Source organism: Macrotis lagotis, chromosome 1 (genome assembly GCF_037893015.1).
Source record: "Macrotis lagotis isolate mMagLag1 chromosome 1, bilby.v1.9.chrom.fasta, whole genome shotgun sequence".
In the NCBI taxonomy this organism is placed as follows: domain Eukaryota; kingdom Metazoa; phylum Chordata; class Mammalia; order Peramelemorphia; family Peramelidae; genus Macrotis; species Macrotis lagotis.
In genome coordinates this window covers 54,250,220-54,263,408 of record NC_133658.1, presented here as the reverse complement: position 1 = coordinate 54,263,408, position 13,189 = coordinate 54,250,220, and the positions used below count along the sequence as shown (strand labels likewise).

The following is a 13,189-nucleotide window of genomic DNA, read 5'->3' as shown; positions in this document are numbered from 1 at the left end:
GTCCAATTGTGTTGTTCCCCATACTTAACAAACTCTGGTGGCTCCCTGTTCTTCTAGGATACAATCTAGCCTGACATTCAGAGCCCTTCTAAACCATATCCCCATCTCCCCATTCCTCCCCCAGTACCCACGAATCTTCTGTAGTCTAGCCCTGTGTTAAGCTCATCTCCCAAACTCATCTTCTCTGCATGGAGTATCTTCCCTCCTCATTGATAACTCTTGGCATCCTCACTTCTTTTGGAGGCCATCTCTGGTCCCTCCATCTGGTCTTGCTTAAGTTACATCAATCTATAGTTGTGCAGATTGTCCCCTCAGGTAGTATGTAAGTTCCCTGTGATTCGGGGCTGTGTTGCTATTGCCTCTGTACCCTCCTTGCCTAGTGTTGGTCATGGCATAATAATGAATGGTGTGTGGGGCTCACAGAAAAACAGAATCAAACATATATCTATTCACCATGTAGCAATATAAGAATACAAGCAGGCATTTATCCATGATGCAAGACCTGTGCTAGAGGAAAGCAACCACAACCATTTGCACCCCTGATCCAGGCAGTGTGGGCTGTGAACAAAATCCAGATTATATTGTCTTTGGCCTCATTAGCCATGTTCTCTAACAAGCTGAGCTAACCAGTCTGCCTCTTCTCAGATTTGAAACTAGACAGATAGATTCTTAGCAAGGGGAAAGAAGGAGGTTATTATTTTTATAAGATAAAGGGATATTACTCACTCATTTTTTTGCATCAGAGAAGTAAAAACAAAAGGAGGGAGAAGAGGGGACAAAGGTAGCTTTCCTTTTACAGTCTTGGAAAAGGTAGAGCTGAGTATTTATTTTCTGTTGAACAAATGAATTACCACTGGAGAAAAGTGAGTAACTTGGCTTCAAGGCTGGGAAAATATGGATATGGGTAATTGTCACATGGAATATTAGTTGAGTTGCACTGGCTTTTTGCTTCTACATTTTTTTGGGTACAAAATACTATAATTTATTCTCGGCAGTCTTCCCCTGTTTACTTCATTTACTTTCCTGGGCCAGTGATATATCAAGACAGTAATTTAAAGAAATAAAATATTGGCAGTGAGTTTGCTGTTTCTATTTTTCCCTGAATTTCAGATCACAGTAATAGTGAATTTGTTTTTTTATTCTTTTATGAAAGATGACCTTGATTCTGTTTCTCCCCATGTCTTGACCCAAGTGATTTTAAAGTTTAGAGGTCCTAGTACTTTAGTCTGTGTCTTTGCCTTTTGGTGTATGTACAGGTTTTCTTACAAGTGCTATAATTTGAGATTCTGTAATCTTGAATTTTACCAATTACTGGGCTTATAGGCAATGCTGCAATGGCATTGGATGGCATAGGCTGCCATGATCAGCTCTCCTCTCTAATAAGGAGTAAGAAGTACCTGGAGAACAACTCCCAGAACTCCTGAACTGGAGGGGGGCAGTTGGAGGTATCATTTAGGCGTGACTAAAAGGGAACCTGTTGGCCATCACTGGGGCATCATTAGAAAGGGGAAAGGTCATAGTCTGGATGAGTTTCACCTTTACCTTTTCTTCAGTTCAAAAATATGAAATGTGCCCAGCACCAGTACATAAGAAAAACACTGGACAAAACAAAACAGATTGGATATGACTTGGAGAACAATAGAAGGAAGAAGAAACATGTGCTGGGTGTGTCTTGTGTCTGAGATTCTGCTTCTTTTGCATCCTCCACAGCATCTGGGACAATATTTATGTACCAGATAGCCTCTTAGTGAATCCTCGCATTGGTAAGAAAAATGATGATGAAGAGAGCTAACTCATAGTGCTTTAAGATTTCCATGATACTTTTCATATATTATTGTTATTTTTTATTAACTTGCTGGGATGAACTGTGAACTTAGCTCAAATTCAGCCTCGTAAACTCCATCACCCTGAGCACATCACTTGGTCTCTGTTTGCCTCACTTTCCTGTCAATAGTCATAACTATTTTCCAGGTTCATTGTGAAAATAAAACTTATAAACATAATGTTGATAGGGTGTTTTGCAAACCTCAAAAGCATATGGATATTGTTGTTATTTTTTTTTGCAATTGCTTTATATATCCATTTTGATGGTACGGGTTGTGAATACTTCAGGAGAGTTTTGGGATTTATTTTTTTTTTTTTTAGTTTTTTTGCAAGGCAAATGGGGTTAAGTGGCTTGCCCAAGGCTACACAGCTAGGTAATTATTATGTGTCTGAGGCCGCATTTGAACTCAGGGACTCCTGACTCCAGGACAGGGCTGGTGCTCTATCTACTGTGCCACCTAGCTGCCCTGAGTTTTGGGATTTAAGGATACACAAATAAATAAATGTGGAAATCATTAAAGAATTTATAGAATTTCACTAGGTTGAAAGGAATGGGAGTTGTTCCTCTTTCATATTTGAAGAGGATCAATAACATCATGGATGGATGTCTTGACTTGGATGTGAGTTCTAAATGAGGGAGAGCTGCACAAAGTCATCATTCTCACCCTTTCTCTTTCTGAGTCATCCTAGCCAGTGCTAAAAGTCAGGATGACTGGTGATGGGTCAGAGAATGCCCTTGGTTCTTTGATGCCTGGCCAAGATCTTAAACTTTTGGAACAAATTGTTCTCACCCTCCCATTCTTCTGGGGGAAATCTTCATATGCTTGTGTAGACATACCCCCCTACTCACCAACAGTTTTGAGGCCCATCAGTTGCCCTCAGTATTTTTTTTTTGTTTTTTTTCTTTCACCAAGCCACTGATTTGGTTTTTATGATTTATCTGCATTGCTCACATTTTCCCTCCCAATTTTTCCTCTACCTCCCTTAATTGCCTTTCAAAGTCTTTTTTTTTTTGAGCTTATCCATATCCTGAGCCCATTTTCTATTTCTCTTGGAGGTTTTAGATACAGAAGCTTCAATTTTATAATCTTCTGAATCTTCCATGGGATCAAAGTAATTTTTTATGGTCATATTCTTCTTTTTCTTTTGTTTGCTCATTTCTTCAGCCTGTGACTGATTTCCTGTACTTCCAAGGCTTTGGGGTTTTTTTGGGGGACAACCCACAGGGACCTTAATTCCTCTAAGGTCTTGTGACCTTGTGACCTCCTGGACCTGTGAGGAGGGTCCCTGCTCAGCTATGTTGCTGTGAGAGCCCAAACTGCAACCTGGATTTGGGTGTGGGCAAACAGCTGAGTCCTGCCCCAGGGAGAGCAGAGAGACCTCCCCCCACCCCGCCCCAACCCCCTTACCATCTGTGGGCTGTGCTCTGGAGGTGTAGACTGGCTTCACCGATTCCCCCTGCAGGTTCTCACCTCAGGGCTGTTCTGAGGCAGGTGCTCACTCCACACTCACTGTGGTGTGCAGAGTTCTCTGACCACCCCAGTGATCCTTGGGCCAGGAGGTCTGGAAATCACCCCCTTTGCCATGGACCCAGGCGTCCCCAGGGATCTAGGCACCTGTACAGGCTGCACTTGTGGCAGCTTTTTCTAACCCCTGGTCCCAGTGAAACAGATCTTTCCTGAGGAACCTCTAAGTTGTCTTGGACTGGGAAATTGGTTCACTTAGTCTTTCCGTGGGTTCTGCCCCTTTAAATTTTGGCTGGAGTCATAATTTGACAGCTTTTGGAGTTTTTTGGGGAATGAGTTTCCAGGAATTCCCGCCTTTTACCCCCTCCCCCTCATCAGTTGCTCTCAACTGATCTAACCCATTGACCTAGATGATTTTACTGAGGTATGGTTGCTGTCCATGCTACAGCATCTTGGAGTCATGCTGCGAATTGGGCGACAGGTGGACATTAAAAGTGAGTAAACATCCCTGAAAAAGAGCCCTCACACCAGAGGTGCTAGATTTCCCTCAATAGTCTACACAAGCTAGGTAAACTACTGGAAACTTAAAAATTACTTGTATTACAGGAGAAATTTGTAATTTTATACTAATTTTCCTGGTTTTTGGTTGTGTCAGATTAATGTAGATAAAAGCAAAATTATTTTCATCTTCTGTTTGTATTGTAAACAAAAATCCATGTCTTATGAGACACACAAAAAGCATATGATTTTGTTTTAGTATTCATTCAGCAAACTTTCACTATTTGCCTACCATATAGAAGTTTTTCATTCTCAATACTGAGGGAGATAAAAAGATCATGAAGACATAACTGAAAGGATATTAGAATATGGTAAGTCCAAGTGATGTATAAAACAAAGCCTGTGAGAGTTCAGAGGAGAGATAACCTCTTACATATGGGAGAAATCAAGAATAGCTTGCTTTGGATGTAGTATTTCAACTAGACCTCAAAGAATGGGCAATAGGTTTTCCAAGTGTCAGTGTTAGGGCTGGCATTGGGAGAGGCTGTCTAGGCACAGGGGTATCCTAGACAAAGGACATATTGAAAGGCAGGTAGTCTGAGTTGGCTTAGATATAGGGTTCCTGAAAGAAAAGAAGGAATGGGAAAAGCAGACAATATTTTGGAGGGTCTTTAGACTTTTCTGCAAGCAGAAGTAATTGATAATTTCTAGTCATGGTTATCAGAACTACACACATTGGAAAAATTGGAACAGTGAAACCAAGAGTCAATGAACAGGCAAGAAACAGCACCATGATTTTGTATAGTCTGACAGACAATATGCCAGTAGATACATTGTTTCCTTAATGGATAAGAAAACGTGATTTTTCCTTCTTCCCTCCTCTTTTCCTACTAACCTCTAACTTTGAGGGGATAGTCCAAAGGACTTCCCCTTTTCCCATTCTTTCTTATCTCCTTTTTTTTTTTTTATCAATTAGTTTGTATGAGCTCACAATGGATGAATTAATATCAATCTTTCTTCCTAGGACTTTGTTGTCTTTTTTTTATATATATCCTTAATGATTCCTTTCTAAGATGGAATTATGCATCAGTGTCAGTCAATATCAATGCATGCAACAAATTTTTCTGAAGGGTTTGGTTAACTTCTGCCAAACAGTCAGGGAGAGAGACAGACAAAAGAGGAGGACAAAATGTACACTTGCTTGCAATATTGCTGGCTGGAAAAAGGTTGGTTGAGCCCTAGTTAAAACAGTTCTGGAAATAAGAGGTGTGGGAAACGGTGGAGAGGATGGATAAAGGTAGGTGCTCAAGCCCAAACATCCTGAGGCCGGGTGACAGTAGAGCTTTGAGCAGAATAACCCAAGTCAGCCACAGTCCTAAACAACAAAGTTGGAGGAATATTAGAGCATGCTTTCAACTTTCTCTACAACTGACTGATTTTGAACAAAGATCTTTGATCACTTGTTCTCTTCTTGTCTGGGTACTCAGATGTAAAATGGGAATCACTGTACTCTTATCTGCTTTTCAGGGATTCTGAAACAAATGGAATATTAAATGAGAAAGCTCTTTGAGTAGGCAAAAAAGGCACTATATAAGTATAAAATGATTTTGGTATCCCATTGGAGAGAAATACTGATTTGTTTAAAAAAAAACCCATGTATTTTTAGCTACCTTGCCAAAATTCATATAGAGAAAGCATTATGAAAATCAAGGAAAAATTGTGATTTTATTCAGTGCAAATTTAGTTCTAGAAAGATCGTTTCTTTAATGCCCACATGGGGTCTGATCCATACTTTGAGATATAGTTTTTGTTATTAAGAGTTAAGTGTTCACTCAGAACTGAGGGCTGATGATGGTGCTGCTGTTGGTAAGATGTAAATACATTTGTGCACTAGTTGGGTTTCTGTCACACCCATCATTTCTAAACCCACAAGCTCCTTCAGAAGGGTAGAAATTTTCATTGTGGATTCATAAGCTAGTTTTTCTTGGCAGGCTTTGTGATGGCATTTGCCATCCAGATGGAATTCTGTGTTGCTGTTGAAAAGGCTTATATAACATGTCTTAGAAATTTTTGTCATTTATAAATATCATTACTTTTTTTTCCTTTAAAGAGATGTCACTTTTTTCATTTGCTAGAATCTAGATTCTGAGCTATCAGATTAACACATACACATTAAAATAATTTTTTTATGAAAAAGGGTTGATGATTTAAGAATTTATTTTAATGGACTTCCTTTTCTTGTCCTGCTTGATTAAAAATTCAGAAGCATGCTTTTATATTTGTTGTTTGTGTATATTCAGTTGCCTGTCTATGGAGCTGGAAGTTTGTTTGGGTGGGTGGGTGGGTGGGTGGGGGGTGTTGTCCTATCACATTTCCAAGAAAAATTAATGAAAACAGAAAAGAGTAAAATTTTTAGTATAATTGGACTGCTTCACTCATTTTATTTTTTATTCATTTCCATTGAACAGGTATTTCAATATTAGTGGTCAGTTATGACTATTGTCAGTCATGGAAAAAAAAAAGTTGTAGAAGTTTTGACAACAACCTTTTCTGTTTGTGTCCTTCTAATTTCATTCCTCAGTGTTCTTAGGATCATTTGGATTAATTGAACCTTTTCCTAAGTTTTCTCTGAACCTGATTTTTCTTATAGTAGTTTTCTCTCTATTGTATGGGAAACTTTCTTCCTCCTCAAGATTTTTCAAATAAATTCTAAGATTATATTGGCCTTGGCTGACATTTCTATCTACCTGGTAAGGATGTTAGGGACCTCAGAGTCTCTGATCTTTTTTTTTTTTTTAAGATTTTTGCAAGGCAATGGGGTTAAGTGGCTTGCCCAAGGCCTCACAGCTAGGTAATTATTAAGTGTCTGAGGCCAGATTTGAACCCAGGTAACTCCTGACTCCAGGGCTGGTGCTGTATCCACTGGGCCACCTAGCTGCCCCCAACTCTGATCTATTACTTACAATATTATTGAGATTTAAGGAGCTTATTTAATTATCCCACAATCACCCAAGTAGTTTTTGGCAAATCCAACTTTTGAATCTAGGTCTTTTGCATTGATACCTTGTTTAGACAGGACAGGTTAGAGACATTTTGATTGTACTGTAACTTCTCACTCTTATTCTCATTTGGTGTTGATTTCTATCTTTGTTCTTGTATGTCATGTTCTACCTCTGTTTTGACAGATGATTTAGAAATGCATCCTATGTCAATAATCAGTCTTTAACATCATGTTAAGGTTAATGTTCCTGCTTCTCTGAATTCTTTGTGTTTATCTCTTTTTTTAAATGGCACAATAATGTCTCTTTATATTCATGTACCATTGTTTGATCAGCCATTCTCTCCTTAATGGGCATCTGTTTCATCAGTGTTCTTGCTACAGCAAAAAAGTCCAGTTATGAATACTTTGCTCTACTTAGGAAATTTTTCTCTTTATCTTTAGTCTCTTTTGTGTATATGTTTAACAATAGTGTCTCTGGGTCAGGGGTGGGGGTGGGGGGGGTGGGGCAGTTTTTTCCTGAAAGACTATTCATGGTATAGATCAGAGCATCAAATTTGGGAACAGAAGACCTATCTTTTCCATTTCCTTTATGTGTCACCTTGGGCAAGTGACTTGACTTTCTGGGTCTCAGTTGACTTAACTGTATATAGTGAATTGATCCAGGTGGTTCAAAATTTCCTTCTAATTAGAAGAACTTATCTCCCTGTGGTATTGTTGGAATCAGCTGGAATAGCCTAAGTGCTTTTTGTTTTTTAACATTTTATGGTATACTGTTTGCAAATCTTCAAATACTATATAAATGTTAGTTGTTTTTGGTCATTTCTTTTTTTTTTCCCAAATAGATGTGGGTTTCATTCCATCAAATTTTAGTGATGCCTGTGGACTTAAATGTACCTACTTATTAAGATTTCTAATTCTTCATTTATGAGTTGTCTAAACTTTGGACATTTTTTTATAAGCCTTTGAGGTTATTGTTTCTTTCTTGAATTTTGTCTAACTTGAAAATGTTTTTGCTCCTGCTCTCATTCTTTTTAGTTTAATGTCCTTTGGACTAGATTTGTCAATATAGTCCAGAAGTACTCCTTTGGTTGGGTTATTTTTATACCTTACCCAACATCTTTATTAATTAATTTATTAATTGTATTTTGCTCATAGATTTTGCTTTAGATTTCAATATCAGGGACAAGGCAACAGTCAATTCATTATTTAAGATTTCCCTTTGTTTTGAAGGATTTTGAAGTATCCTTTTTAGCTTTTATAAAATTACAATTGTGTCCCATGCTATAAATGATCTTCCTTACCCCCTTCATTTGCCAAGATCTGACCCTGAAGTTCTTTTTTTTATTCAGTTGGAAGACTCAAGGGTGTGCTGTTAGAACTGTCTTCACTAAGTAATATCTTAAAACAAAGGAAACTCTTGATCTTAAATCTAGTGCTTTAAAAAAATCAAAACAAACCCAAACATTTCCTTTGTTTTGATTATTATAAGTATTTTGGTCCTGCTAGGAAGATACTGTGAAAATACATTTTAACTCTCAGTAAACAGTCCAGCTTCATTGCCTTTAGTAGTCAAAACATTAAGTTTTCCAGCTTAAACTTACTAATAAATAGCTGAACTTCAACCATATTTTTCTATGTTAATCAGGGAAGTTTCATGGGTCCTCTAGATAAGGTCACAGTGTTCTGAGACACATATTTCTTGTGATTTGAACTTTAAAGTCAATAAGAAGGTTGAGAATGTTTTCTTGAGCACTTATTCCCACATTCATAATTATTCCTTTAGTAAGTGTTAAGGGAATTACATAGAATTGGACATAAGCCCAAATTTAACTTATAATTGAAATTAGAAGAAAAACCAGTTGAGTATTTATTAAATCTTCCTGTATTCAAAGCACAATGGGAGGTCTTTGTAAAAATATTAAAAAAAAATAAGGATCTTGAAAAATGATGGAGTGAGTGGTAGGCAAGCATATAACCCTCTCCCCACCCCACCCCCATCAAATGTATATGAAAAATGCCTGCAAATGGTGTAGAGATAAGTATAGGAAAATTGAAAGAACCTAATGGGTTTTTTTTAATCAATTCTTTAGAAAAGTACAAATGCCAACTGACTAGCCTGTTGTCCTGGACCTCCCACTGTACTGGTAACCCCTGATCTATAGTCTAAGATTTGGCTAGCCATTGAACATTTTATTTGTTGAAATTTTAGAAGTCAGCTCTAGGAGTTAAGTTCTTGGTAGTGTTCCAAGGAAAGGACCGTTTTGCCAGGGTGAGTTGATCTCTGAATCAAATCAGTCTTGAATCTCTAGAAGAAGACAAGGGAGGTTGTAGAAGGTTTAAAGCCCTGGTGAGAAGAACATGAAGGAGTCAGGAGGCCAGAAATACAGAGGTAGTTCTAATGGTTTAATATGAAACAGGAGAAAGCAGATAAGAGAATGAGAGAAACAATTGCAAATAGTTATACCTGCCTGGGTCCATAGGAATCTTTATCATTAGCCTCTTGGTGAAGACCAATGACTGATGGCTTGGTAAAATCCAGAAGAATAGGACTAGAAAAGGTAAAGAATAGATCTAATGACATTAGTTTCCAAGAGTTTCCCTTTAGCAGTGTCCCACTGGACAATCTTACTTATCCCTTGAGAGCTGTAGAAAATAGAGAAAGGCAGGATGTAGCTTAAATAAGGCCACAGTAAAGCTAAACTATAGAAAGGGCAAGAAAACCATAGAAAAATTAACAAAGTGAATGATAAAGACAGGTAGACACTGATGCAGTGTGGGGGATAGTGAATAAAAAAGATTCAACTCAAACAACAAATACAATGGGAACAAGAATTGTTCTAAAGAGCAATCAGAATTGAGTGAAAATTAAAGTATAGAAATATATCACCCCCCCCCCCAAGCAGAAATGAGAGCTTTTTAAGAAGAAATAAGTTTAACATGATTAGACAATTTAGAATCAAAGGCAGGCATTTTCTAAAATAGTAAACTCCCTGAACAAAGGAACATTCAGGCAGTATTTTGGAGCAATCCCAGAGAACTTGGATAAAGGGGAATCATATGAAACAGAGGAGTTATAGCGGTCTCCTGGCTTGGACAGGGTACAGATACATGGATGTTTGGGCACTTCAGGAGAAGAATTCCTTTTTGTGATGGAAGTTTGTGTGTGTGTGTGTGTGTGTGTGTGTGTGTGTGTGAGAGAGAGAGAGAGAGAGAGAGAGAGAGAGAGAGAGAGAGAGAGAGAGAGAGGAGGAGGGGTAGAGTTGAATAGGGCATCCTAGGTTCAAATTCAAAGGGAGAATTTAGGAGGGGAAGAAGTAATAAATAGGGGACTCCTCCCCAAGACTAGGGTTACAGGATGACCTGCTGCATTAAAATAGAATTAACAGCTTTTAATTCTATATAGTTAATTCTATTAACTATATTTACTATTAACTATGTATATTAACTAGATTAATGTTAATGACCAGTGAAAATGAAAAAAACAAACAACCCACAAGTATAAATGCACCAAATGAAATAGGATTGAAGTTCTTAAACGAAAAACTTGGTGAATTTTGAAAAGATATTAATATTAGTATAATAGTAGCAAGAGAGAGATGATCTCTCACCTCTGAAATGGTAAAATAGGAAGAGCTGTGAGAAGTAAACTACAGAGCCAAGTAGATTGTGGGAAATAATTTTTACTGCCCTGTGAGGTCTTGAGTAGGAACAACAAAGAATGTATCTCAAGATCCTAAAGTATTTTTTACAAAAATTGGCAATTTGCTACTCCTCAAAAGGGTCATGAGCAAGTTTAAGAAGGAAGACAGCAATTACAAATTTATCTGTAAAGACTATGATTCAATAAAAATAGTAATAAAGGGCATACAAAAATCATACAGACCTAAATGAAGACTAAAGTCATAAAATCACGATATTTATTAGAAAGTAGAAGGGAAGGGGCGGCTAGGTGGTGCAGTGGATAAAGCACCGGCCCTGGAATCAGGAGTACCTGGGTTCAAATCCACCCTCAGACACTTAATAATTACCTAGCTGTGTGGCCTTCGGCAAACCACTTAGCCCCATTTGCCTTGCTAAAACCTAAAAAAAAAGAAACCAGAAAGTAGGAAGGATTTCACTAATTCAGCTCTTCTTTCTACAAATAAAGCAAATGAAGTCTGGGAAAGGGTCACTCTAGTATTAAGTATAGGGCTTAGTTATGGCATCTTAAATAGGTGAGTCAACAAACAAATCATAGGAATGATAAATTGTTATATAAATTATAGTGATAATAATGCAACAATTTATGGGTTACAGGTGTAAATTGGTCCTGGTATTCTGGATTTCAGTATCCAGGAAAGTTACTATATACACACCATTTGACCCAGTGAATCTACCCAAAGGAAGTCAAAGAAAGAAGTAGCTAATATATGAAAATATGATAATGAAAAACAAATAACATCTTATAGTTCTTTTAATTTTGCAAAATGTTTTCCATGTGTTTTCTCATTTTGATTTCACAACGAGTTGAAATTGGATGCTGTTATTTTTTCATTTAACAGATAAAGAAGCTAAGACTAAGTGGTTTCATGACTTGATCAGGGCTTCATGACTAAGACATCCTTCAGGTTTGATTTATGCTCAGTCTTCTTGACTCCGAGGCCAGCACCCTATATCTTTTGGGCCACCTGACTATCTGCTTTGAAAATATTCACAATTGCATCCTTTGTGTTAGAAAAGAAGTGGGAACAAAGCAGTTATGGAGTGGATGAAAAAAATTGCTTTATAAATATAATTGAAAATGTTTAAACAGTAAGAAATAATGACTATGAAGATTTTTTTTTAATTTAAAAAATAGAGCAAGGTCTCTACTCTCAATTTGCAGTTAATTGAGAAATTCCCAAAAAACAGATAAGACATTAAAAGTCAAATAGCAAGACAAGGCAAATGTTGTTAATTGCCAAATGAATGATATAGACAGATTTGAGATCATTTGAACAGGTAGCATTGCTGCTATTAGGCTGATTGTGATTTTTGGTAGAAGACATTTGTCTTACAAGAGACAGATTTTTAGATTTAGATTTAGTTAGATTTTAGAGTGGATAGAACTCTGGGCCTGGAGTCAGGAAGACTTCAGTTCCAGCATCATATACTTATGTGTGATCTTGGGCAAGTCACTTGACTGTGGCTTGCTTCAGTTTCTTTATCTGTGTATGGAGCTAGTAATAGTTCTTATCTTCCAGGGTTATTAAAAGGAATAAATTAGATAAAATTTATCAGAGTGAGTGGCACATTGTATACACTATATGAAAGTTATTAACTATTAATATTACTATTACTATCACAATGATGATGATGATGAATGCTATTACTGCCACCAAGTACTACTACTACTACTACTACTACTACTACTACTACTACTCCTCCTTTTATTACTACTGCTACTACTACTATCTGGAAGCCATTATTGATAAGACTCACTATGAGAGCATTCTTTTATGAAATCTCTCTTCATTTAAAAGGAATAGGTGGAAAATAAGTTGGTATACACTGATAGTCATTCTGGTAGTATAGTCAGTTTTTTTGTTGGGGGGAATGAATGTTGTTTTTAATTATTGATGGGCTCTCATTTGGAAGAGGGATAAGACTTTCCATGCTCAACTCCAAGGAGCAGCATTAGGAGCAATGAATCAACTTTTCAGTTTAATGTAAAGAGAAACTTCCTAGCAGTTAAATCTCTCCCTGATTGGAATAGTCTACCTCGGGCACGAGAACATGTCCCATCCTTGGGAGTCTTCAAATTGAGTCTAGTTGACTATTTGTTAGAGAAATCCTAGAAGGGTTTACTGTTCAGATGACATCGGTTTTGAATACTTTTTCAGTTCTAATATAGGATGAAAGATGATCATGAGAAATTGTATTGGTAGACTTTAGGAAGTTCTTGTGATTGAGGGTATTTAACATCAAATTCAGGTGGTGGTTTTTGATTTAAAAACATCAGAGAATCACGGAGGCTTTTTGAATAGTGGAATGACTTGAAGAAAATAATTTTTGAGACGTACCATGGTAAAATAAACTGGAGCAGGATTTCTCTTTGTAGAGACATTGGAAATCTAGGAGAATTCCATTTCAGAGCTATAAGAATAAAGTAGCCACAAATCTGATTGACTTAAAGACTGTGAGGGACATTAAAGGTATGGAAGTTGAAAACTTCAGAGCTTGGAGCCAGGGAATTGAGAGAATGGTGATGCTATTGATGTGATGAGGAAGTTTTGATATTTAGGTGTTTTTTGTTGTTTGACTATTTGTTGCTTTTTACAAGTTGTCACTGCCTTAGAATTTATGAATCTGAATATTAACTTCTTGAACTTTTTGGGGGGAGGGGAGGAAGGTAGCAGTCTGTGTTCTTAAATATTGCCCT

General features: G+C 37.2%; 1 protein-coding gene across 13 annotated transcripts in view; it reads left to right on the top strand.

Moving 5' to 3' along the window:
* BANP (BTG3 associated nuclear protein) overlaps window positions 1-13,189 on the top strand; it is a 273,136-nt gene that overhangs the window by 120,130 nt on the left and 139,817 nt on the right. The window lies entirely within an intron of this gene.